This window comes from Hemiscyllium ocellatum, chromosome 38 (genome assembly GCF_020745735.1).
Source record: "Hemiscyllium ocellatum isolate sHemOce1 chromosome 38, sHemOce1.pat.X.cur, whole genome shotgun sequence".
Classification (NCBI taxonomy): Eukaryota; Metazoa; Chordata; class Chondrichthyes; order Orectolobiformes; family Hemiscylliidae; genus Hemiscyllium; species Hemiscyllium ocellatum.
Window position 1 is genome coordinate 17,102,173 of NC_083438.1, and position 27,547 is coordinate 17,129,719.

At 40.1% G+C, this 27,547-nt stretch overlaps 1 protein-coding gene across 1 annotated transcript in view; it reads left to right on the forward strand.

The window, feature by feature from the left end:
• Positions 1 to 9,418: 9,418 nt before the first annotated feature.
• Positions 9,419 to 27,547, forward strand: part of LOC132833972 (zinc finger protein 574-like) — a 35,703-nt gene continuing 17,574 nt past the window's right edge. Inside the window, exon 1 of the mRNA XM_060852677.1 lies at positions 9,419 to 9,531. The gene's annotated coding sequence lies outside the window, so the exon portion shown is untranslated. The remainder of the gene's footprint in view (positions 9,532 to 27,547) is intronic.

A 27,547-nucleotide genomic window follows, 5' to 3' on the forward strand; every position in this document is an offset into this window, starting at 1 on the left:
CATGAACAGTTAGGCTTCTATACTCTTGGATATAAATAGCTTTTTGATTTTTCTGGACCAGTTCATACATTGTAATGATCTGTGTGGAGCCATACGTTTCTCTCCACATCCAGTGTTTCTAGCTTTTTAATATTTAGAAAGTTGTCTGTGCTTAGGTCCAAAATAGATCTCCTCTCCTTTTGTTTACATCTGTTTACATTGAGCTGGATCATTCACATCTCTTTCAAAGTTATAGTTTCAGCTGTCCCATTTACAAAGCTTACGTAAGTTGGCAAAATGTTGCTTTTACATTCACTGGTGGGATATGGGTGTTGCTGGGCTGGATGGCCAGCGTTTTCTGCTTGCCCTTCGAGGATTTGAGGCTCTTGTCAAGAAAAAGAAAGGCATATGTCAGGTACAGACACCTGGGATTGAATGAATCCCTAGTGGAGTATAAGGGCAACAAGAGTATACTTGAGGGAAGTCAGGAGGGCAGAAGGGGACATTACAGAGCTTTGGTAAATAGGGGATTGAGTAGATCCTAAAATAAAAACCTACAAATACATTTAAGGACAAAAAAAAACTAGGGAAACCATGGGGCCCTTTACAGGTTAACAAGGTTGTCTGTGTGGAACTGCAGGAGATGAGGGAGATACTTAAGCATTTCATCTCCGTTTTTACTGAGGACATGGAAGCTCAAAAACTTGGAGAAATAGTGATATCTTAACGTCCATATACAGAGGAATTGGTGCTGGGATGCCTTAAAACAAAGGTGGATAAGCCCCTGGGAACTGATTGGGTGTACTCTAGAACTTGGTGGGAAACTAGGGAAGTGATTGCTGGGTCTGTTGCAGAGATATCCGCTGCTGAGTCTTCGATAGCCATCAGTGAAGTGCTAGAAGTTGGTAAGTGTGGTGCCGTTATGTAAGAACGGTAAGGGCATTTTTGACTGATGTCAGTGGTGGGTAAGTTGTTGGAGAGGATTCTGAGGGGCAGGATTTGCATGTATTCACAAAGACAAGGACTGATTGGGATAGTTAACATGGCTTTATAGCGAGGAAATTTGTATCTAACTTGAGTTTTTATTTGAAGTGGTGATGAAGATTGTCTATATGGACTCCAGCAAAGCATCCAGGATAATAGACTGGGTAGATTGCATGGAATATATAGGGAGCTTGCCATTTGGATACAAAATTCTCTTGAAGATAAGAGACAGAGGGCAGTGGTTGGGGGGTGACAGTGGTTTCGAACTGGAAACCTGTGATCACCAATGTGCGGCAAGAATTGGTGCTGGGTCAACTGGTTTTTATCATGTATATAAATGATTTGGATGTGAAATAGAAGGATATGGATTGTAAAATGGCAGATGACACCAAAATTAGTGATTGCAGTTAACAGTGATGGTTATTTCGGTATAACTGGACTTTGATCAGATGGGCCAAGGATTGGAAGATGGACTTTGATTTCGATAAATGTGAGGTGCTGCATTTTGGTAAGGTAAGTCCGGGCAGGAGGTCCGGAGGAGTGTTGCCAAACGAAGAGACCTTGAAGTGAAGATTCATAGTTCCTTGCAAGTGGAGTCCCAGGTAGACAAGTTAGTGAAGGTGTTTGTTACACGTGCTGTTATTGGTCAATCCGTTGGGTGTAAGTTGGGAGGCCATGTGGCTGTGCAGGACATTTGTTAGGCCACTTCTGGAATACTATGTTCAATTCTAGTCTCCCTGCTACAGGAAAGGTACTGTGAAACTTAAACAGGCTCTGAAAAGATTTACAAGGATTTTGCCAGTGTTTGAGGCTTTGTGCTATAGGGTGATGCTGAATAGGTTGGGGCTGTTTTCCCTGGAGTGTCAGAGGCTGAGCAGTGATATTATAGAGGTTTATAAAATCATGAGGAGCATGATAGGGCAGCAAGGTGGCACAGTGGTTAGCACTGCTGCCTCACAGCGCCAGGGTCCTGGGTTCAATTCCCGCTTCAGGTGACTGACTGTGTGGAGTTTGCACGTTCTCCCCGTGTCTGCGTGGGTTTCCTCCGGGTGCTCCGGTTTCCTCCCACAGTCCAAAGATGTGCGGGTCAGGTGAATTGGCCATGCTAAATTGCCCGTCGTGTTAGGTAAGGGGTATATGTAGGGGTATGGGTGGGTTGCGCTTCGGCAGGTCGGTGTGGACTTGTTGGGCCGAAGGGCCTGTTTCCACACTGTAAGTAATCTAATCTAATCTATACAGGATAAGGTCTTTTCTCCAGGGAAGAGGAGTCCAAAACTAGTGAGCATAGGTTTAAAGTGAGGGAAAGGGCAGCTTTTTCAGAGGGTGATGCAGATATGAAATAAGCTACTGGAGCTGGTGATGGAGGCTGATGCAATTAGAACATTTCAAAGCCAACTGAATGGGTACATGGATAGGAAAGGTTTAAAGGGATATGGGCCAAATGGGACGAGATTCAGATATCTGGTTGGCATAGGCAAGTTGGATCAACGGGTCAGTTTCCATGCTGGACATCTGTGGCTCTGACTCTAGTCCTTTGAGAAGGTGGCAGTTTACTGCCTCTTTGAACAGCTGCAGACAATGTCCTGCAGATCCAGAATGTCATTAGGCAGTAATTTCCAGAATTTTGACCCAGTGACACTGAAGGAACAGTGATATATTTCTAAGTTGGGATGATAAGTGGCATGAAGGGGAACTTGTAACTGATGGTGTTCCTGTGTATCTACTGTCCTTATTCTAGATGGAAGTGGCCATGTGTTGGAAAGCGTTGTCTAAGAATCTCTGTATCCTATAGCTGGTGGTGCTGGAATAGCGCAGCAGGTCAGGCAGCATCGAGGAGCAGGAAAATTGACGTTTCAGGCAAAAGCCCTTTTAGAATGAGGCTGGGAGCCTTGGGTGGAGAGACTAATGGGAGGGGGCTGGGGCTGAAGAATGCAAGAAGTGGGTGAAGGTGATAGATAGGAGAGAAAGGTGGAGCGGATAGGTGGGAAGGAAGATTGACACATGGGACAGGTCACGAGGACTGTGCTGCCCTAGAAGGTTGGAAGGGGTAAGGTGGGGGGGGTGGGATAAGTGAGGAAACTGCTAAAGTCCACATGGATGCCATAGGGTTGAAGAGTCCTAAGACGGAAGATGAAGTGTTCTTCCTTCAGGCGTCGGGTGATAAGGTAATGGCAATGGAGTAGGCCCAGGACCTGCATGTCCTCTGCAGGGGGGGAGGGAGATTTGGAATGTTCAGCCACTGGGCAGTGAGGTTGATTGATGCGGGTGTCCTGGAGATATTCTCTCAAGTACTCTGCACATAGGCATCCAGTCTCCCCAGTGTAGAAGGAGACCGCACTGGGAGCAACTGATACATTAAATGATGCTGTGGATATGCAGGTGAAATTTTGGATGTGGAAGGTTCCTTTGCAGCCTTGGACGGAGGTGAGGGGGGGTAGGTGTGGGTGCATGTTTTGCAATTCCTGCGGTGGCAGGGGAAGGTGCCAGGAAGGGATGGTGAGTTGTTTTGGGGCATGGACGTGACCAGGTAGTCATGGAGGGATCCGTCTTTATGGAAAGCGGATAGGAGTGGGGAGGGAACTATATCTCTGGTGGTGAGGTCAGTTTGTAGATGGTGGAAATGGTAGAGGATGATGCAATGTATACTGAGGTGGAAGGTGAGGACCAGAGGGTTTCTGTCCTTATTGCGATTGGAGGTGTGGGACGTGAATAAGATGTACTGGAGGGCATCATCAACCACGGTGGAGGGGAAATTGCTGTCTCTAAAGAAAGAGGCCATCAAATATGTTCTGTGGTGGAACTGGTCCTCCTGGGAGCAGATGCAGCAAAGGTGGAGAATTGGGAATAAGGGATAGCATTTTTTTTTGTAGGAGGCAGGGTACAAGGAGGCGTAATCCAGGTAGCTGTGGGAATCGGTGGGTTTGTAGAAAATGTCAGTGCTGGGTTGATCGCTGTTGATGGAGATGGAGAGCCCTAGGAAGGGGAGGGAGGTGTCAGAGATGGTCCAGGCGAATTTAAGGTCACCTGGAATTTAAGTGGAATGTGTTTGTGAAGTCAATGAACTGTTCAACCTCCTCGTGGGAGCACGAGGTGGTGCTGATGCAGTCACCAGCGTAGTGAAGGAAATGGGGAGTGGTGCCGATCTAACTCCAGAAGATAGATTGTGCCACGTAGCCACCTTTCATCTGGAGGAAGGGGGAGGATTCGAAGGAGAAATTGTTGAGGGTGAGGACCAGCTCAGCCAAATGAGAGTGTCAATGGAAGGGTGCTGGGGAGAAGGTCAGAGAGGAAGAAATGGAGGGCTTGGAAGCCCTGGTCATGACAGATGGAGGTGTGAAGGGACTGGATTTCCATGGTGAAGGTGAGGTGTTGGGGGCCAGGAAAACTGAAGTCGTGGAGGGCGTGGGGGGGGGAGATAGGACAGTATCGAGGTAGGTGGAGATGAAGTTGATGGGGCAGGAGCAGGCTGAGACAATGGGTCGGCCGGGATAGTCAGGCTTCTGGATCTTGGGTTGGAGGTAGAACCAAGCGGTGTGGGGTTCTCGAAGCTGTGGATGGGACATTCCCTGAGGTGATGAGGTTGTGTATGGTCTGGGAAATGATGGTTTGGTGATGAGGGTTACAGTCATGGTCATGGGGGGTGGTAGGAGGAGGTGTCTGCGAGATGGCGCTTGGCTTCAGCGGTGCAGAGGTCAATGTGCCAAACTACCACTGCACCCCTCCACCCCTTGTACCATGGCTTGATGGTGAGGTGGGGGTTGGAGCAGAGGGAGTGGAGGGTTGCATGTTGTGAGGGTGGGGGAGGGGTGCAGACAGTTTGAGGCGGTTAATGTCTTGGCAACAGTTGGAAATAAACAGGTCGAGGGTGGGTTACAGGCCAATGTAAGTGGATAGGGTGTGCTGGAGGTGGGTGGGAGACTTGATTGAATCCTGTAGATAGTATAGTCTGCCACTATTAAGCAGCAGGGAGAGAGGGAGTGGTGTTTAACCCCTTATCTATGTTAATAAATATTGTATCCTGAATATCAGTCCCAAACACCACCTTTCAGACTGTAACATTCCAGGGCTCGAGCAGATCCAAAGTATAGTCCTAAACTTGCTAGAAAAAGTTTAGTAGTAGTTTAGACTTGAACAAAGATGGTGGTTAAAGCACAGCAGGTCAGGGCAGCATCCAAGGAACAGGAAATTCGACGTTTCGGGCCAGAGCCCTTCATCAGGAATGAGGAGAGGGTGCCAGGCAGGCTCAGATAAAAGGTAGGGAGGAGGGGCGATGGAGATGTGATAGGTGGAAGGAGGTTAAGGTGAGAGTGATAGGGCGGAGTGGGAGTGGGGGCGGAGAGGTCAGGAAGAGGATTGCAGGTGAGGAAGGTGGTGCTGAGTTTGAGGGAATCGACTGAGACAAGGTGGGGGGAGGGGAAATGAGGAAACTGGAGAAATCTGAGTTCATCCCTTGTGGCTAGAGGGTTCCCAGGCGGAAGATGAGGTGCTCTTCCACCAACCGTCGTGTTGTTATGGTCTGGCGGTGGAGGAGTCCAAGGACCTGCATGTCTTCGGTGGAGTGGGAGGGAGAGTTAACGTGTTGAGCCACGGGGTGGTTGGGTTGGTTGGTTTGGGCGTTCCAGAGGTGATCCCTAAAGTGTTCTGCAAGTAGGCGGCCTGTCTCCCCAATATAGAGGAGGCCACATCGGGTGCAGCGGGTGCTGGCTCAACACTTTAACTCTCCCTCCCACTCCACCGAAGACATGCAGGTCCTTGGACTCCTCCATTGGAGTGGGGGGGGGGGAACAGAATATCTGAATAAATTTGAATATAATGGCAAGTTATAGGAGGCTTCAACAGGTATTGAAAAAAAGATAAAGATTGGCACAGTCTGAAATGGGAGAATTGGTTTAGTCGAAAGAGGCAGTGGCAGAACAATTAAGCAGCTTCTGCCTTCACAGAAAAAGACGCTAATAATTTCCCACAGATGCAGAATGCACGGGAAAGGAGGAACTGAGGATATGCATGACAGAAAGCTGATGAGTGTATAATACTGTGGATTATGTCTGTCCAGACGTGTTTGTCCATGACAGTATTAATAAGAGTGACCACTGCACTGTCCTTCTGGAGATAAGCCCTGCCTTCACGTTAATGATAACTCCATCGTGTTCTGTGGTACTACGACCATTCTAAATGGGATCGAACAACTCAAGACTGGGGCATCCATGAGGTACTGTGAGCCTTCAACATCAGCAGGACTGTACTCCAGCACAATCTGTAACCGCAGGGCATGACCTATCCCCGACTCAACCGTTACCATCAATTCAAGGGATCAGCCCTGGTTCAATGGAGGAGGGTGTGCCAGGAGCAGCACCAGACATACCTGAAGATAAGGTATCAGCCTGGTGAAGCCAATAAGGAGGGCTACTTGCATGTCAAACATAAGCAGCAGGTGACAGACAAAGGTAAGCCATCCCAGAACCAACGGATCAGATCTAAGCACTGCAGTCCTGCCACATCCAGTCATGAACAGTGGTGGACGATTAAACAAGTCACGAGAGGAGAAGGCTCCACCAATATCCCCATTCTCAATGATGGAAGAGCCCAGCATATCTGAGCAAAAGATAAGGCTGAAGCTTTCGCCACCATCTTCAGCCAGAAGTGCTGAGTGGATGATGCATCCCGGCCTCCTTCAGTGCTCCCCAGCATCACAGGGACCAGTCTTTAGTCAATTCGATTCGCTCCATGTGATTATCAAGAAAAGATCGGAGACACCTACAAGCCCAAACAACATTCTGGCAATAGTAGTGAGGACTTGTGCTCCAGAACTTGCCGTTCTCCTAGTCAAGCTGTTCCAGTACAGCTGCACACTGGCACCTACCTCGCAATGTGGAAAATTGCCCAAATATGTCCTCTACATAAAAAGCAGGACAAATTCAACCCAGCTTATTACTGCCCTGAAGGTCTACTGTCAATCTTTAATAAAGTGATGGAAGGTGTCACCAACAGTGCTATCAAACAGCACCAGCTCAGCAATAACCTGCTCAGTGACACCCAGTTTGGGTTCCCCCAGGGCCACTCAGCTCCTGAAGTCATTACAGCCTAGGTTCAAACATGGACAAAAGAGCTGAACTCCAGAGGGGAGGGGAGAGTGACAGCCCTTGGCATCAAGGCTGCATCTGACTGAGTGTGGCATCAAGGAGTCTGAGTGAAACTGGAATCAATGGGCATACCTAGCTCATAGGAAGATGGTTGTGGTCATTGGACATCAGTCATCTCAGCTCCAAGACATATCTGCAGTAATTCCTCAGGGTAGTGTCCGAGGCCCAACCATCATCCGTTGCTTCATCAAGGACCTTTCCTCCATCATAAGGTCAGAAGTGGGGATGTTTAGCACCATTTGCAACTCATCAAACACTGAAGCAGTCCATGTCCAAATGCAACAAGATCTGGACCATATCCAGGCTTGGGCTGACAAGTGGCAGGTAATATTTGTGCCACACAAATGCCAGGCTACAACTATCACCAACAAATGACAAATTAACCATTACTCCATGACTTTCAATGGTGTTACCATCATTTTATCCCCCACTGTCAACATTCTGGGAGTTATTGACCAGAAACTCAGCTGGACTCACCATATAAACACAGTGGCTACAAGAACAGGTCAGAGGCTAGGAATACTGCAGTGAGTAACTCACCTCCTGACCACCCAAAGCCTGTCCACTATCTACAAGGCATAAGGCAAGTGTGTGATGGAATACTGCTGACGTGCCTGGATGAGTGCAGCCCCAGTAAAACTCAAGAAGCTTCACATCATCCAGGACAAAGAAGCCTGCTTGATTGGCACTGCATTGACAAACATCAACTCCCCCGACTACCAACACTCAAGATGCACTGCAGAAATTCACAAAGCATCCTCAGAGAGCACCTTCCAAACCCACGACCACTTCCATCTGGAAGAACAAGGACAAGCAGACATATGGGAACACCACCACCTTCAAGTTCCCCTCCAAGCCACTCACCAGCCTGACCTGAAACAATATTGCCATTCTTCACTGCCATGGGTCAAAATCCTGGAAGACCCTCAGATGGACTGCAGCAGTTCAAGAAGGCATCTCACCATCACCTTCTCATGGGGCAAGGAAGGACCGGCAATAAATGCTGGCCAGCCAGTGAAGCCTTGATCACAGATTACCAGAGGTGATGGCCATGAAAATAATCCATGCTTTGATTGATCCAAAACACTCTCACAATTCTGACAGATTTCAGGGAGGCAAATCTAACCCTCCTATTTTCATGTTCAATTTCAAAAAGGTCCCTGTTAAATCTTTTCCCTCTGACCTTATACACTCTAGTATTGGACTCCCCCCACCCCTACCCTCCCCACTTCTCCGCCCCTACCCTGCCTCTCTCCCCCCTCCCACACACTTCCCCCACCCCTCCACCTCCCCACTTCTCCCTCACCCTTCTCCCCCCACCCCACCCCCCCTTCTACCCCCCACCCCACCCCACCCCCCCCTTCTACCCCCCCACCCCACCCTCCCCCTCCCCTTCTCCCCCCACCCCACCCCCCCCCACCCCACCCCCCCCTTCTACCCCCCCACCCCACCCTCCCCTTCTCCCCTTCTCCCCCCACCCCACCCCCCCCCCCCCCACCCCACCCCCCCCTTCTCCCCTTCTCCCCCCACCCCACCCCCCCTTCTACCCCCCCCACCCCACCCTCCCCTTCTCCCCTTCTCCCCCCACCCCACCCCCCTTCTACCCCACCCCACCCCACCCCCCCTTCTACCCCCCCCCCCACCCCCCCCCCCCCCCCCCTTCTACCCCCCCACCCCACCCCCCCTTCTACCCCCCTACCCCCCCCCCTACCCCACCCCCCCTTCTACCCCCCTACCCCACCCCCCCTTCTACCCCCCTACCCCACCCCTCCCCTTCTCCCCCCACCCCACCCCACCCCACCCCACCCCCCCTCTACCCCCCTACCCCACCCCCCCCCTACCCCCACCCCCCCCCCCTACCCCCCTACCCCACCCCCCCCCTACCCCCCTACCCCACCCCCCCTTCTACCCCCCTACCCCACCCCCCCTTCTACCCCCCTACCCCACCCCCCCCTTCCACCCCCCCCTACCCCCCTACCCCACCCCCCCCTTCTACCCCCCTACCCCACCCCCCCTTCTACCCCCCTACCCCACCCCCCCCTTCTACCCCCCTACCCTTCTACCCCCCTACCCCACCCCCCCCTTCTACCCCCCTACCCCACCCCCCCTTTACCCCCCAACCCCACCCCTCCCCTTCTCCCCCCTACCTTACCTATTCACCCTGCACCCCCCCCCACCGCAAAAGGTTCACCTTGGCCTCAAGAGGAAAGAAAGTTACCATTGGCTGACGTCAGACAACACCAGCCAGGACGTGACGTCACGGCGCGGCGGTGCCTGTTGGGTAATCACGCACGGGACAGTTGCCCAACGATTCTGCGCGTGGCAGTAACGCAGGCGCGGGTTGGCTGTTGCGGGAGAACCAATAGGAGAGCGGCAGGAGCCGTGGTGTGTCAGCAGGAGCGGCGGCGGAGAGAGGAGAGAGAGGAAGGTAAATGTTTAATATTACACACCGGGAGAGTGACTAAAATGTTTAATATTATACACCGGGAGAGTAACTAAACTGTTTAATATTATACACCGGGAGAGTCACTAACATGTTTAATATTATACACCGGGAGAGTCACTAAAATGTTTAATATTATACACCGGGAGAGTCACTAACATGTTTAATATTATACACCGGGAGAGTCACTAAACTGTTTAATATTATACACCGGGAGAGTCACTAACATGTTTAATATTATACACCGGGAGAGTCACTAAACTGTTTAATATTATACACCGGGAGAGTGACTAAAATGTTTAATATTATACACCGGGAGAGTCACTAAACTGTTTAATATTATACACCGGGAGAGTGACTAAAATGTTTAATATTACACACCGGGAGAGTGACTAAAATGTTTAATATTATACACCGGGAGAGTGACTAAAATGTTTAATATTATACACCGGGAGAGTCACTAAACTGTTTAATATTATACACCGGGAGAGTGACTAAAATGTTTAATATTATACACCGGGAGAGTGACTAAAATGTTTGATATTATACACCGGGAGAGTCACTAAAATGTTTAATATTATACACCGGGAGAGTGACTAAAATGTTTAATATTATACACCGGGAGAGTCACTAAAATGTTTAATATTATACACCGGGAGAGTAACTAAAATGTTTAATATTATACACCGGGAGAGTGACTAAAATGTTTGATATTATACACCGGGAGAGTCACTAAACTGTTTAATATTATACACCGGGAGAGTGACTAAAATGTTTAATATTATACACGGGGAGAGTCACTAAAATGTTTAATATTATACACCGGGAGAGTGACTAAAATGTTTGATATTATACACCGGGAGAGTCACTAAACTGTTTAATATTATACACCGGGAGAGTGACTAAAATGTTTAATATTATACACCGGGAGAGTCACTAAAATGTTTAATATTATACACCGGGAGAGTGACTAAAATGTTTAATATTATACACCGGGAGAGTCACTAAACTGTTTAATATTATACACCGGGAGAGTGACTAAAATGTTTAATATTATACACCGGGAGAGTCACTAAAATGTTTAATATTATACACCGGGAGAGTGACTAAAATGTTTAATATTACACACCGGGAGAGTCACTAAACTGTTTAATATTATACACCGGGAGAGTCACTAAACTGTTTAATATTATACACGGGGAGAGTGACTAAAATGTTTAATATTATACACCGGGAGAGTGACTAAAATGTTTAATATTATACACCGGGAGAGTGACTAAAATGTTTAATATTATACACCGGGAGAGTGACTAAAATGTTTAATATTATACACCGGGAGAGTCAGTGAAATGTTTAATATTATACACCGGGAGAGTGACTAAACTGTTTAATATTATACACCGGGAGAGTCACTAAAATGTTTAATATTATACACGGGGAGAGTCACTAAAATGTTTAATATTACACACCGGGAGAGTCACTAAAATGTTTAATATTACACACCGGGAGAGTCACTAAAATGTTTAATATTATACACCGGGAGAGTCACTAAAATGTTTAATATTATACACCGGGAGAGTCACTAAACTGTTTAATATTATACACGGGGAGAGTCACTAAAATGTTTAATATTATACACCGGGAGAGTCACTAAACTGTTTAATATTATACACGGGGAGAGTGACTAAAATGTTTAATATTATACACCGGGAGAGTGACTAAAATGTTTAATATTATACACCGGGAGAGTCACTAAAATGTTTCATATTATACACCGGGAGAGTCACTAAAATGTTTAATATTATACACCGGGAGGGTCACTAAAATGTTTAATATTATACACCGGGAGAGTGACTAAAATGTTTAATATTATACACCGGGAGAGTCACTAAACTGTTTAATATTATACACCGGGAGAGTGACTAAAATGTTTAATATTATACACCGGGAGAGTCACTAAAATGTTTAATATTATACACCGGGAGAGTGACTAAAATGTTTAATATTACACACCGGGAGAGTCACTAAACTGTTTAATATTATACACCGGGAGAGTCACTAAAATGTTTAATATTATACACGGGGAGAGTGACTAAAATGTTTAATATTATACACCGGGAGAGTGACTAAAATGTTTAATATTATACACCGGGAGAGTCAGTGAAATGTTTAATATTATACACCGGGAGAGTGACTAAACTGTTTAATATTATACACCGGGAGAGTCACTAAAATGTTTAATATGATACACCGGGAGAGTCAGTGAAATGTTTAATATTATACACCGGGAGAGTCAGTGAAATGTTTAATATTATACACCGGGAGAGTGACTAAACTGTTTAATATTATACACCGGGAGAGTCACTAAAATGTTTAATATTATACACGGGGAGAGTCACTAAAATGTTTAATATTACACACCGGGAGAGTCACTAAAATGTTTAATATTACACACCGGGAGAGTCACTAAAATGTTTAATATTATACACCGGGAGAGTCACTAAAATGTTTAATATTATACACCGGGAGAGTCACTAAACTGTTTAATATTATACACGGGGAGAGTGACTAAAATGTTTAATATTATACACCGGGAGAGTCACTAAAATGTTTAATATTATACACCGGGAGAGTCACTAAACTGTTTAATATTATACACGGGGAGAGTGACTAAAATGTTTAATATTATACACCGGGAGAGTGACTAAAATGTTTAATATTATACACCGGGAGAGTCACTAAAATGTTTCATATTATACACCGGGAGAGTCACTAAAATGTTTAATATTATACACCGGGAGGGTCACTAAAATGTTTAATATTATACACCGGGAGAGTGACTAAAATGTTTAATATTATACACCGGGAGAGTGACTAAACTGTTTAATATTATACACCGGGAGAGTAACTAAACTGTTTAATATTATACACGGGGAGAGTCAGTGAAATGTTTAATATTATACACCGGGAGAGTCACTGAAATGTTTGATATTATACACCGGGAGAGTCACTAAACTGTTTAATATTATACACCGGGAGAGTCACTAAAATGTTTACTATTATACACCGGGAGAGTAACTAAACTGTTTAATATTATACACCGGGAGAGTGACTAAAATGTTTAATATTATACACCGGGAGAGTCACTAAAATGTTTAATATTATACACCGGGAGAGTCACTAAAATGTTTAATATTATACACCGGGAGAGTCACTAAACTGTTTAATATTATACACGGGGAGAGTCAGTGAAATGTTTAATATTATACACCGGGAGAGTCACTAAAATGTTTAATATTATACACCGGGAGAGTCACGAAACTGTTTAATATTATACACCGGGAGAGTCACTAAAATGTTTACTATTATACACCGGGAGAGTGACTAAACTGTTTAATATTATACACGGGGAGAGTGACTAAAATGTTTAATATTATACACCGGGAGAGTGACTAAACTGTTTAATATTATACACCGGGAGAGTCACTAAAATGTTTAATATTATACACCGGGAGAGTGACTAAAATGTTTAATATTATACACCGGGAGAGTCACTAAAATGTTTAATATTATACACCGGGAGAGTCACTAAAATGTTTAATATTATACACCGGGAGAGTCACTAAACTGTTTAATATTATACACCGGGAGAGTACCTAAACTGATTAATATTATACACGGGGAGAGTACCTAAACTGTTTAATATTATACACGGGGAGAGTGACTAAAATGTTTAATATTATACACCGGGAGAGTGACTAAACTGTTTAATATTATACACCGGGAGAGTGACTAAAATGTTTAATATTATACACGGGGAGAGTCAGTGAAATGTTTAATATTATACACCGGGAGGGTCACTGAAATGTTTAATATTATACACCGGGAGAGTGACTAAAATGTTTAATATTATACACCGGGAGAGTCACTGAAATGTTTAATATTACACACCGGGAGAGTCAGTGAAATGTTTAATATTATATACCGGGAGGGTCACTGAAATGTTTAATATTATACGCCGGGAGAGTGACTAAAATGTTTAATATTATACACCGGGAGAGTCAGTGAAATGTTTAATATTATACACCGGGAGAGTCACTAAACTGTTTAATATTATACACCGGGAGAGTCAGTAAAATGTTTAATATTATACACCGGGAGAGTCACTAAAATGTTTAATATTATACACCGGGAGAGTCACTAAACTGTTTAATATTATACACCGGGAGAGTCAGTGAAATGTTCAATATTATACACCGGGAGAGTCACTGAAATGTTTGATATTATACACGGGGAGAGGCACTATAATGTTTGATATTATACACTGGGAGAGTCCCTAAAATGTTTAATATTATACACCGGGAGAGTCAGTAAACTGTTTAATATTATACACGGGGAGAGTCACTAAACTGTTTAATATTATACACCGGGAGGGTCACTGAAATGTTTAATATTATACACCGGGAGAGTGACTAAAATGTTTAATATTATACACCGGGAGAGTCACTGAAATGTTTAATATTACACACCGGGAGAGTCAGTGAAATGTTTAATATTATATACCGGGAGGGTCACTGAAATGTTTAATATTATACGCCGGGAGAGTGACTAAAATGTTTAATATTATACACCGGGAGAGTCAGTAAACTGTTTAATATTATACACGGGGAGAGTCACTAAACTGTTTAATATTATACACCGGGAGAGTCACTAAAATGTTTAATATTATACACCGGGAGAGTGACTAAAATGTTTAATATTATACACCGGGAGAGTGACTAAAATGTTTAATATTATACACCGGGAGAGTCACTAAACTGTTTAATATTATACACCGGGAGAGTCAGTGAAATGTTTAATATTATACACGGGGAAAGTCACTAAAATGTTTAATATTATATACGGGGAGAGTCACTAAACTGTTTAATATTATACACCAGGAGAGTCAGTGAAATGTTTAATATTATACACGGGGAGAGTCACTAAAATGTTTAATATTATACACCGGGAGAGTCACTAAAATGTTTAATATTATACACCGGGAGAGTCAGTGAAATGTTCAATATTATACACCGGGAGAGTCACTGAAATGTTTGATATTATACACGGGGAGAGGCACTATAATGTTTGATATTATACACTGGGAGAGTCCCTAAAATGTTTAATATTATACACCGGGAGAGTCACTAAACTGTTTAATATTATCCACGGGGAGAGTCACTAAACTGTTTAATATTATCCACGGGGAGAGTCAGTAAAATGTTTAATATTATACACGGGGAGAGTCACTAAAATGTTTAATATTATACACGGGGAGAGTCAGTGAAATGTTTAATATTACACACCGGGAGAGTCACTAAAATGTTTAATATTACACACCGGGAGAGTCAGTGAAATGTTTAATATTATACACGGGGAGAGTCACTAAACTGTTTAATATTATACACCGGGAGAGTCACTAATATGTTTAATATTATACACCGGGAGAGTCACTAAAATGTTTAATATTATACACCGGGAGAGTCAGTGAAATGTTTAATATTACACACCGGGAGAGTCACTAAAATGTTTAATATTATACACGGGGAGAGTCACTCAACTGTTTAATATTATCCACGGGGAGAGTCAGTGAAATGTTTAATATTACACACCGGGAGAGTCACTAAAATATTTAATATTATACACCGGGAGAGTCACTAAACCGTTTAATATTATACACCGGGAGAGTCACTAAAATGTTTAATACTATACACGGGGTGAGTCACTAAAATGTTTAATATTATACACGGGGAGAGTCAGTGAAATGCTTAATATTACACACCGGGAGAGTCAGTGAAACGTTTAATATTACACACCGGGAGAGTCACTAAAATATTTAATATTATACACGGGGGGAGTCACTAAAATGTTTAATATTACACACCGGGAGAGTCAGTAAAATGTTTAATATTACACACCGGGAGAGTCAGTGAAATGTTTAATAATATACACCGGGAGAGTCAGTGAAATGTTTAATATTACACACCGGGAGAGTCAATAAAATATTTAATATTATACACGGGGAGATTCACTAAAATGTTTAATATTATACACCGGGAGAGTCAGTGAAATGTTTAATGTTATACACCGGGAGAGTCCGTGAAATGTTTAATATTATACACCGGGTGAGTCAGTGAAATGTTCAATATTATACACCGGGAGAGTCACTAAAATGTTTGATATTATACACCGGGAGAGTCACTAAAATGTTTGATATTATACACGGGGAGAGTCACTATAATGTTTGATATTATACACCGGGAGAGTCACTAAAATGTTTAATATTATACACCGGGAGAGTGACTAAACTGTTTAATATCATACACGGGGAGAGTGACTAAAATGTTTAATATTATACACCGGGAGAGTCACTAAACTGTTTAATATTATACACCGGGAGAGTACCTAAACTGTTTAATATTATACACGGGGAGAGTCACTGAAATGTTTAATATTACACACCGGGAGAGTCAGTGAAATGTTTAATATTATATACCGGGAGGGTCACTGAAATGTTTAATATTATACGCCGGGAGAGTGACTAAAATGTTTAATATTATACACCGGGAGAGTCAGTGAAATGTTTAATATTATACACCGGGAGAGTCACTAAAATGTTTAATATTATACACCGGGAGAGTCAGTAAACTGTTTAATATTATACACCGGGAGAGTCACTAAAATGTTTAATATTATACACCGGGAGAGTGACTAAAATGTTTAATATTATACACCGGGAGAGTGACTAAAATGTTTAATATTATACACCGGGAGAGTGACTAAAATGTTTAATATTATACACCGGGAGAGTCACTAAACTGTTTAATATTATACACCGGGAGAGTCAGTGAAATGTTTAATATTATACACGGGGAGAGTCACTAAAATGTTTAATATTATATACGGGGAGAGTCACTAAACTGTTTAATATTATACACCAGGAGAGTCAGTGAAATGTTTAATATTATACACGGGGAGAGTCACTAAAATGTTTAATATTATACACGGGGAGAGTCAGTGAAATGTTTAATATTATACACGGGGAGAGTCAGTGAAATGTTTAATATTATACACGGGGAGGCTCACTAAACTGTTTAATATTATACACCGGAAGAGTCACTAATATGTTTAATATTATACACTGGGAGAGTCAGTGAAATGCTTAATATTACACACCGGGAGAGTCAGTGAAACGTTTAATATTACACACCGGGAGAGTCACTAAAATATTTAATATTATACACGGGGGAGTCACTAAAATATTTAATATTATACACGGGGAGAGTCACTAAAATGTTTAATATTATACACCGGGAGAGTCAGTGAAATGTTTAGTATTATACACCGGGAGAGTCAGTGAAATGTTCAATATTATACACCGGGAGAGTCAGTGAAATGTTCAATATTATACACCGGGAGAGTCAGTGAAATGTTCAATATTATTCACCGGGAGAGTCAGTGAAATGTTCAATATTATACACCGGGAGAGTCACTGAAATGTTTGATATTATACACGGGGAGAGGCACTATAATGTTTGATATTATACACTGGGAGAGTCCCTAAAATATTTAATATTATACACTGGGAGAGTCACTAAACTGTTTAATATTATACACGGGGAGAGTCAGTAAACTGTTTAATATTATACACGGGGAGAGTCAGTAAAATGTTTAATATTATACACGGGGAGAGTCACTAAAATGTTTAATATTATACACGGGGAGAGTCAGTAAACTGTTTAATATTATACACTGGGAGAGTGACTAAAATGTTTAATATTATACACCGGGAGAGTGACTAAAATGTTTAATATTATACACCGGGAGAGTCACTAAAATGTTTAATATTGTACACCGGGAGAGTCAGTGAAATGTTTAATATTATACACCGGTAGAGTCAGTGAAATGTTTAATATTATACACCGGGAGAGTGACTAAAATGTTTAATATTTTACACCGGGAGAGTCACTAAAATGTTTAATATTATACACCGGGAGAGTCACTAAAATGTTTAATATTATACACCGGGAGAGTCAGTGAAATGTTTAATATTATACACCGGGAGAGTCACTAAAATGTTTAATATTATACACCGGGAGAGTGACTAAAATGTTTAATATTATACACCGGGAGGGTCACTAAAATGTTTAATATTATACACCGGGAGAGTCACTAAAATGTTTAATATTATACACCGGGAGAGTAACTAAACTGTTTAATATTATACACCGGGAGAGTCACTAAAATGTTTAATATTATACACCGGGAGAGTAACTAAACTGTTTAATATTATACACGGGGAGAGTCAGTGAAATGTTTAATATTACACACCGGGAGAGTCAGTGAAATGTTTAATATTATACACCGGGAGAGTCACTAAAATATTTAATATTATACACCGGGAGAGTCACTAAACTGTTTAATATTATACACGGGGAGAGTGACTAAAATGTTTAATATTATACACCGGGAGAGTGACTAAAATGTTTAATATTATACACCGGGAGAGTCACTAAAATGTTTAATATTATACACCGGGAGAGTCAGTGAAATGTTTAATATTATACACCGGGAGAGTCACTAAAATGTTTAATATTATACACCGGGAGAGTGACTAAAATGTTTAATATTATACACCGGGAGGGTCACTAAAATGTTTAATATTATACACCGGGAGAGTCACTAAAATGTTTAATATTATACACCGGGAGAGTAACTAAACTGTTTAATATTATACACCGGGAGAGTCACTAAAATGTTTAATATTATACACCGGGAGAGTAACTAAACTGTTTAATATTATACACGGGGAGAGTCAGTGAAATGTTTAATATTATACACCGGGAGAGTCACTAAAATGTTTAATATTATACACCGGGAGAGTCACTAAAATGTTTAATATTATACACCGGGAGAGTCAGTGAAATGTTTAATATTACACACCGGGAGAGTCACTAAAATATTTAATATTATACACGGGGAGAGTCACTAAAATGTTTAATATTACACACCGGGAGAGTCATTGAAATGTTTAATATTATACACCGGGAGAGTCACTAAAATGTTTGATATTATACACGGGGAGAGTCACTAAAATGTTTGATATCATACACCGGGAGAGTCACTAAAATGTTTAATATTATACACGGGAGAGTCACTCAACTGTTTAATATTATCCACGGGGAGAGTCAGTAAAATGTTTAATATTATACACGGGGAAAGTCACTAAAATGTTTAATATTATACACGGGGAGAGTCACTAAAATGTTTAATATTATACACCGGGAGAGTCAGTGAAATGTTTAATATTACACACCGGGAGAGTCACTAAAATATTTAATATTATACACGGGGAGAGTCACTAAAATGTTTAATATTACACACCGGGAGAGTCATTGAAATGTTTAATATTATACACCGGGAGAGTCACTAAAATGTTTGATATCATACACCGGGAGAGTCACTAAAATGTTTAATATTATACACGGGAGAGTCACTCAACTGTTTAATATTATCCACGGGGAGAGTCAGTAAAATGTTTAATATTATACACGGGGAAAGTCACTAAAATGTTTAATATTATACACGGGGAGAGTCAGTGAAATGTTTAATATTACACACCGGCAGAGTCACTAAAATATTTAATATTATACACCGTGAGAGTCACTAAACCGTTTAATATTATACACCGGGAGAGTCACTAAAATGTTTAATATTATACACAGGGAGAGTCACTAAAATATTTAATATTATACACCGGGAGAGACACTAAACTGTTTAATATTACACACCGGGAGAGTCAGTGAAATGTTTAATATTACACACCGGGAGAGTCATTGAAATGTTTAATATTATACACGGGGAGAGTCACTAAAATGTTTGATGTTATACACGGGGAGAGTCACTAAAATGTTTGATATCATACACCGGGAGAGTCACTAAAATGTTTAATATTATACACGGGGAGAGTCACTCAACTGTTTAATATTATCCACGGGGAGAGTCAGTAAAATGTTTAATATTATACACGGGGTAAGTCACTAAAATGTTTAATATTATACACGGGGAGAGTCAGTGAAATGTTTAATATTACACACCGGGAGAGTCACTAAAATATTTAATATTATACACCGGGAGAGTCACTAAACCGTTTAATATTATACACCGGGAGAGTCACTAAAATGTTTAATACTATACACGGGGTGAGTCACTAAAATGTTTAATATTATACACGGGGGGAGTCTCTAAAATGTTTAATATTACACACCGGGAGAGTCAGTGAAATGTTTAATAATATACACCGGGAGAGTCAGTGAAATGTTTAATATTACACACCGGGAGAGTCAATACAATATTTAATATTATACACGGGGAGATTCACTAAAATGTTTAATATTATACACCGGGAGAGTCAGTGAAATGTTTAATGTTATACACCGGGAGAGTCCGTGAAATGTTTAATATTATACACCGGGTGAGTCAGTGAAATGTTCAATATTATACACCGGGAGAGTCAGTAAAATGTTTGATATTATACACGGGGAGAGTCACTAAACTGTTTAATATTATACACGGGGAGAGTCAGTAAAATGTTTAATATTATACATGGGGAGAGTCACTAAAATGTTTAATATTTTTCACGGGGAGAGTCAGTGAAATGTTTAATATTACACACCGGGAGAGTCACTAAAATATTTAATATTATACACCGGGAGAGTCACTAAACTGTTTAATATTATACACGGGGAGAGTGACTAAAATGTTTAATATTATACACCGGGAGAGTGACTAAAATGTTTAATATTATACACCGGGAGAGTCACTAAAATGTTTAATATTATACACGGGAGAGTCAGTGAAATGTTTAATATTATACACCGGTAGAGTCAGTGAAATGTTTAATATTATACACCGGGAGAGTCACTAAAATGTTTAATATTATACACCGGGAGAGTGACTAAAATGTTTAATATTTTACACCGGGAGAGTCACTAAAATGTTTAATATTATACACCGGGAGAGTCAGTGAAATGTTTAATATTATACACCGGGAGAGTCACTAAAATGTTTAATATTATACACCGGGAGAGTGACTAAAATGTTTAATATTATACACCGGGAGGGTCACTAAAATGTTTAATATTATACACCGGGAGAGTCACTAAAATGTTTAATATTATACACCGGGAGAGTCACTAAAATGTTTAATATTATACACCGGGAGAGTAACTAAACTGTTTAATATTATACACCGGGAGAGTCACTAAAATGTTTAATATTATACACCGGGAGAGTAACTAAACTGTTTAATATTATACACGGGGAGAGTCAGTGAAATGTTTAATATTATACACCGGGAGAGTCACTAAAATGTTTAATATTATACACCGGGAGAGTCACTAAACTGTTTAATATTATACACCGGGAGAGTCACTAACATGTTTAATATTATACACCGGGAGAGTAACTAAACTGTTTAATATTATACACGGAGAGAGTGACTAAAATGTTTAATATTATACACCGGGAGAGTCACTAAAATGTTTAATATTATACACGGGGAGAGTGACTAAAATGTTTAATATTATACACCGGGAGAGTGACTAAAATGTTTAATATTATACACCGGGAGAGTGACTAAACTGTGTAAATTATACACCGGGAGAGTGACTAAAATGTTTAATATTATACACCGGGAGAGTCAGTGAAATGTTTAATATTATACACCGGGAGAGTCAGTGAAATGTTTAATATTATACACCGGGAGAGTCAGTGAAATGTTTAATATTATACACCGGGAGAGTCACTGAAATGTTTAATATTTTCCACCGGGAGAGTCAGTGAAATGTTTAATATTATACACCGGGAGAGTCACTAAAATGTTTAATATTATACCCCGGGAGAGTCACTAAAATGTTTAATATTATACACCGGGAGAGTCAGTGAAATGTTTAATATTATACACCGGGAGAGTCACTAAAATGTTTAATATTATACATCGGGAGAGTCACTAAAACGTTTAATATTATACATCGGGAGAGTCACTAAAACGTTTAATATTATACACTGGGAGAGGCACTGAAATGTTTAATATTACACACCGGGAGAGTCAGTGAAATGTTTAATATTATACACCGGGAGAGTCACTAAAACGTTTAATATTACACACCGGGAGAGTCACTGAAATGTTTAATATTACACACCGGGAGAGTCAGTGAAATGTTTAATATTATATACCGGGAGGGTCACTGAAATGTTTAATATTATACACCGGGAGAGTGACTAAAATGTTTAATATTATACACTGGGAGAGTCAGTGAAATGTTTAATATTATATACCGGGAGGGTCACTGAAATGTTTAATATTGCACACCGGGAGAGTCACTAAAATGTTTAATATTATACACGGGGAGAGTCAGTAAAATGTTGAATATTATACACGGGGAGAGTCAGTGAAATGTTTAATATTATACACGGGGAGAATCACTAAAATGTTTAATATTATACACGGGGAGAGTCAGTGAAATGTTTAATATTGCACACCGGGAGAGTCACTAAAATATTTAATATTATACACCGGGAGAGTCACTAAACTGTTTAATATTATACACGGGGAGAGTGACTAAAATGTTTAATATTATACACCGGGAGAGTGACTAAAATGTTTAATATTATACACGGGGAGAGTCACTAAAATGTTTAATATTATACACGGGGAGAGTCAGTGAAATGTTTAATATTACACACCTGGAGAGTCACTAAAATATTTAATATTATACACCGGGAGAGTCACTAAACTGTTTAATATTATACACGGGGAGAGTGACTAAAATGTTTAATATTATACACCGGGAGAGTGACTAAAATGTTTAATATTATACACCGGGAGAGTCACTAAAATGTTTAATATTATACACCGGGAGAGTCAGTGAAATGTTTAATATTATACACCGGGAGAGTCACTAAAATGTTTAATATTATACACCGGGGGAGTCACTAAAATGATTAATATTATACACCGGGAGAGTCAGTGAAATGTTTAATATTATACACCGGGAGAGTCAGTGAAATGTTTAATATTATACACCGGGAGAGTCAGTGAAATGTTTAATATTATACACCGGGAGAGTGACTAAACTGTTTAATATTATACACCGGGAGAGTCACTAAAATGTTTAATATTATACACCGGGAGAGTCAGTGAAATGTTTAATATTATACACCGGGAGAGTCACTGAAATGTTTAATATTTTCCACCGGGAGAGTCAGTGAAATGTTTAATATTATACACCGGGAGAGTCACTAAAATGTTTAATATTATACCCCGGGAGAGTCACTAAAATGTTTAATATTATACACCGGGAGAGTCAGTGAAATGTTTAATATTATACACCGGGAGAGTCACTAAAATGTTTAATATTATACATCGGGAGAGTCACTAAAACGTTTAATATTATACATCGGGAGAGTCACTAAAACGTTTAATATTATACACTGGGAGAGTCAGTGAAATGTTTAATATTATATACCGGGAGGGTCACTGAAATGTTTAATATTATACACCGGGAGAGTGACTAAAATGTTTAATATTATACACCGGGAGAGTCACTGAAATGTTTAATATTACACACCGGGAGAGTCAGTGAAACGTTTAATAATATATACCGGGAGGGTCACTGAAATGTTTAATATTATACACCGGGAGAGTGACTAAACTGTTTAATATTATACACCGGGAGAGTGACTAAAATGTTTAATATTATACACCGGGAGAGTCACTAAAATGTTTAATATTATACACGGGGAGCGTCACGAAACTGTTTACTATTATACACCGGGAGAGTGACTAAAATGTTTAGTATTATACACCGGGAGAGTCAGTAAACTGTTTAACATTATACACGGGGAGCGTCCCTAAACTGTTTAATATTATACACCGGGAGAGTCAGTGAGATGTTTAATATTATACACCGGGAGAGTCACTAAACTGTTTAATATTATACACCGGGAAAGTCACTAAAATGTTTAATATTCTCCACCGGGAGAGTCAGTAAAATGTTTAATATTCTCCACCGGGAGAGTCAGTAAAATGTTTAATATTCTCCACCGGGAGAGTCAGTGAAATGTTTAATATTATACACCGGTAGAGTCAGTGAAATGTTTCATATTATACACCGGGAGAGTCACTAAAATGTTTAATATTATACACAGGGAGAGTGACTAAAATGTTTAATATTTTACACCGGGAGAGTCACTAAAATGTTTAATATTATACACCGGGAGAGTCAGTGAAATGTTTAATATTATACACCGGGAGAGTCAGTGAAATGTTTAATATTATACACCGGGAGAGTCACTAAAACGTTTAATATTACACACCGGGAGAGTCACTGAAATGTTTAATATTACACACCGGGAGAGTCAGTGAAATGTTTAATATTATATACCGGGAGGGTCACTGAAATGTTTAATATTATACACCGGGAGAGTGACTAAAATGTTTAATATTATACACTGGGAGAGTCAGTGAAATGTTTAATATTATATACCGGGAGGGTCACTGAAATGTTTAATATTATACACCGGGAGAGTCACTAAAATGTTTAATATTATACACGGGGAGAGTCAGTAAAATGTTGAATATTATACACGGGAGAGTCAGTAAAATGTTGAATATTATACACGGGGAGAGTCAGTGAAATGTTTAATATTATACACGGGGAGAGTCACTAAACTGTTTAATATTATACACGGGGAGAGTCAGTAAAATGTTTAATATTATACACGGGGAGAATCACTAAAATGTTTAATATTATACACGGGGAGAGTCAGTGAAATGTTTAATATTGCACACCGGGAGAGTCACTAAAATATTTAATATTATACACCGGGAGAGTCACTAAACTGTTTAATATTATACACGGGGAGAGTGACTAAAATGTTTAATATTATACACCGGGAGAGTGACTAAAATGTTTAATATTATACACGGGGAGAGTCACTAAAATGTTTAATATTATACACGGGGAGAGTCAGTGAAATGTTTAATATTACACACCTGGAGAGTCACTAAAATATTTAATATTATACACCGGGAGAGTCACTAAACTGTTTAATATTATACACGGGGAGAGTGACTAAAATGTTTAATATAATACACCGGGAGAGTGACTAAAATGTTTAATATTATACACCGGGAGAGTCACTAAAATGTTTAATATTATACACCGGGAGAGTCAGTGAAATGTTTAATATTATACACCGGGAGAGTCACTAAAATGTTTAATATTATACACCGGGGGAGTCACTAAAATGATTAATATTATACACCGGGAGAGTCAGTGAAATGTTTAATATTATACACCGGGAGAGTCAGTGAAATGTTTAATATTATACACCGGGAGAGTCAGTGAAATGTTTAATATTATACACCGGGAGAGTGACTAAACTGTTTAATATTATACACCGGGAGAGTCACTAAAATGTTTAATATTATACACCGGGAGAGTCAGTGAAATGTTTAATATTATACACCGGGAGAGTCACTGAAATGTTTAATATTTTCCACCGGGAGAGTCAGTGAAATGTTTAATATTATACACCGGGAGAGTCACTAAAATGTTTAATATTATACCCCGGGAGAGTCACTAAAATGTTTAATATTATACACCGGGAGAGTCAGTGAAATGTTTAATATTATACACCGGGAGAGTCACTAAAATGTTTAATATTATACATCGGGAGAGTCACTAAAACGTTTAATATTATACATCGGGAGAGTCACTAAAACGTTTAATATTATACACTGGGAGAGTCAGTGAAATGTTTAATATTATATACCGGGAGGGTCACTGAAATGTTTAATATTATACACCGGGAGAGTGACTAAAATGTTTAATATTATACACCGGGAGAGTCACTGAAATGTTTAATATTACACACCGGGAGAGTCAGTGAAACGTTTAATAATATATACCGGGAGGGTCACTGAAATGTTTAATATTATACACCGGGAGAGTGACTAAACTGTTTAATATTATACACCGGGAGAGTGACTAAAATGTTTAATATTATACACCGGGAGAGTCACTAAAATGTTTAATATTATACACGGGGAGCGTCACGAAACTGTTTACTATTATACACCGGGAGAGTGACTAAAATGTTTAGTATTATACACCGGGAGAGTCAGTAAACTGTTTAACATTATACACGGGGAGCGTCCCTAAACTGTTTAATATTATACACCGGGAGAGTCAGTGAGATGTTTAATATTATACACCGGGAGAGTCACTAAACTGTTTAATATTATACACCGGGAAAGTCACTAAAATGTTTAATATTCTCCACCGGGAGAGTCAGTAAAATGTTTAATATTCTCCACCGGGAGAGTCAGTAAAATGTTTAATATTCTCCACCGGGAGAGTCAGTGAAATGTTTAATATTATACACCGGTAGAGTCAGTGAAATGTTTAATATTATACACCGGGAGAGTCACTAAAATGTTTAATATTATACACAGGGAGAGTGACTAAAATGTTTAATATTTTACACCGGGAGAGTCAGTGAAATGTTTAATATTATACACCGGGAGAGTCAGTGAAATGTTTAATATTATACACCGGGAGAGTCAGTGAAATGTTTAATATTATACACCGGGAGAGTCACTAAAATGTTTAATATTATACACCGGGAGAGTGACTAAAATGTTTAATATTATACACCGGGAGGGTCACTAAAATGTTTAATATTATACACCGGGAGAGTCACTAAAATGTTTAATATTATACACCGGGAGAGTCACTAAAATGTTTAATATTATACACCGGGAGAGTAACTAAACTGTTTAATATTATACACCGGGAGAGTCACTAAAATGTTTAATATTATACACCGGGAGAGTAACTAAACTGTTTAATATTATACACGGGGAGAGTCAGTGAAATGTTTAATATTATACACCGGGAGAGTCACTAAAATGTTTAATATTATACACCGGGAGAGTCACTAAACTGTTTAATATTATACACCGGGAGAGTCACTAACATGTTTAATATTATACACCGGGAGAGTAACTAAACTGTTTAATATTATACACGGAGAGAGTCACTAAAATGTTTAATATTATACACCGGGAGAGTGACTAAAATGTTTAATATTATACACCGGGAGAGTCACTAAAATGTTTAATATTATACACCGGGAGAGTCTCTAAACTGTTTAATATTATACACCGGGAGAGTCACTAAAATGTTTAATATTATACACCGGGAGAGTGACTAAAATGTTTAATATTATACACCGCGAGAGTGACTAAAATGTTTAATATTATACACCGGGAGAGTCACTAAAATGTTTAATATTATACACCGGGAGAGTGACTAAAATGTTTAATATTATACACCGGGAGAGTGACTAAAATGTTTGATATTATACACCGGGAGGGTCTCTAAAATGTTTAATATTATACACCGGGAGAGTGACTAAAATGTTTAATATTATACACCGGGAGAGTCACTAAAATGTTTAATATTATACACCGGGAGAGTAACTAAACTGTTTAATATTATACACCGGGAGAGTCACTAAAATGTTTAATATTATACACCGGGAGAGTAACTAAACTGTTTAATATTATACACGGGGAGAGTCAGTGAAATGTTTAATATTATACACCGGGAGAGTAACTAAACTGTTTAATATTATACACAGGGAGAGTCAGTGAAATGTTTAATATTATACACCGGGAGAGTCACTAAAATGTTTAATATTATACACCGGGAGAGTCACTAAACTGTTTAATATTATACACCGGGAGAGTCACTAACATGTTTAATATTATACACCGGGAGAGTAACTAAACTGTTTAATATTATACACGGAGAGAGTGACTAAAATGTTTAATATTATACACCGGGAGAGTGACTAAAATGTTTAATATTATACACCGGGAGAGTCACTA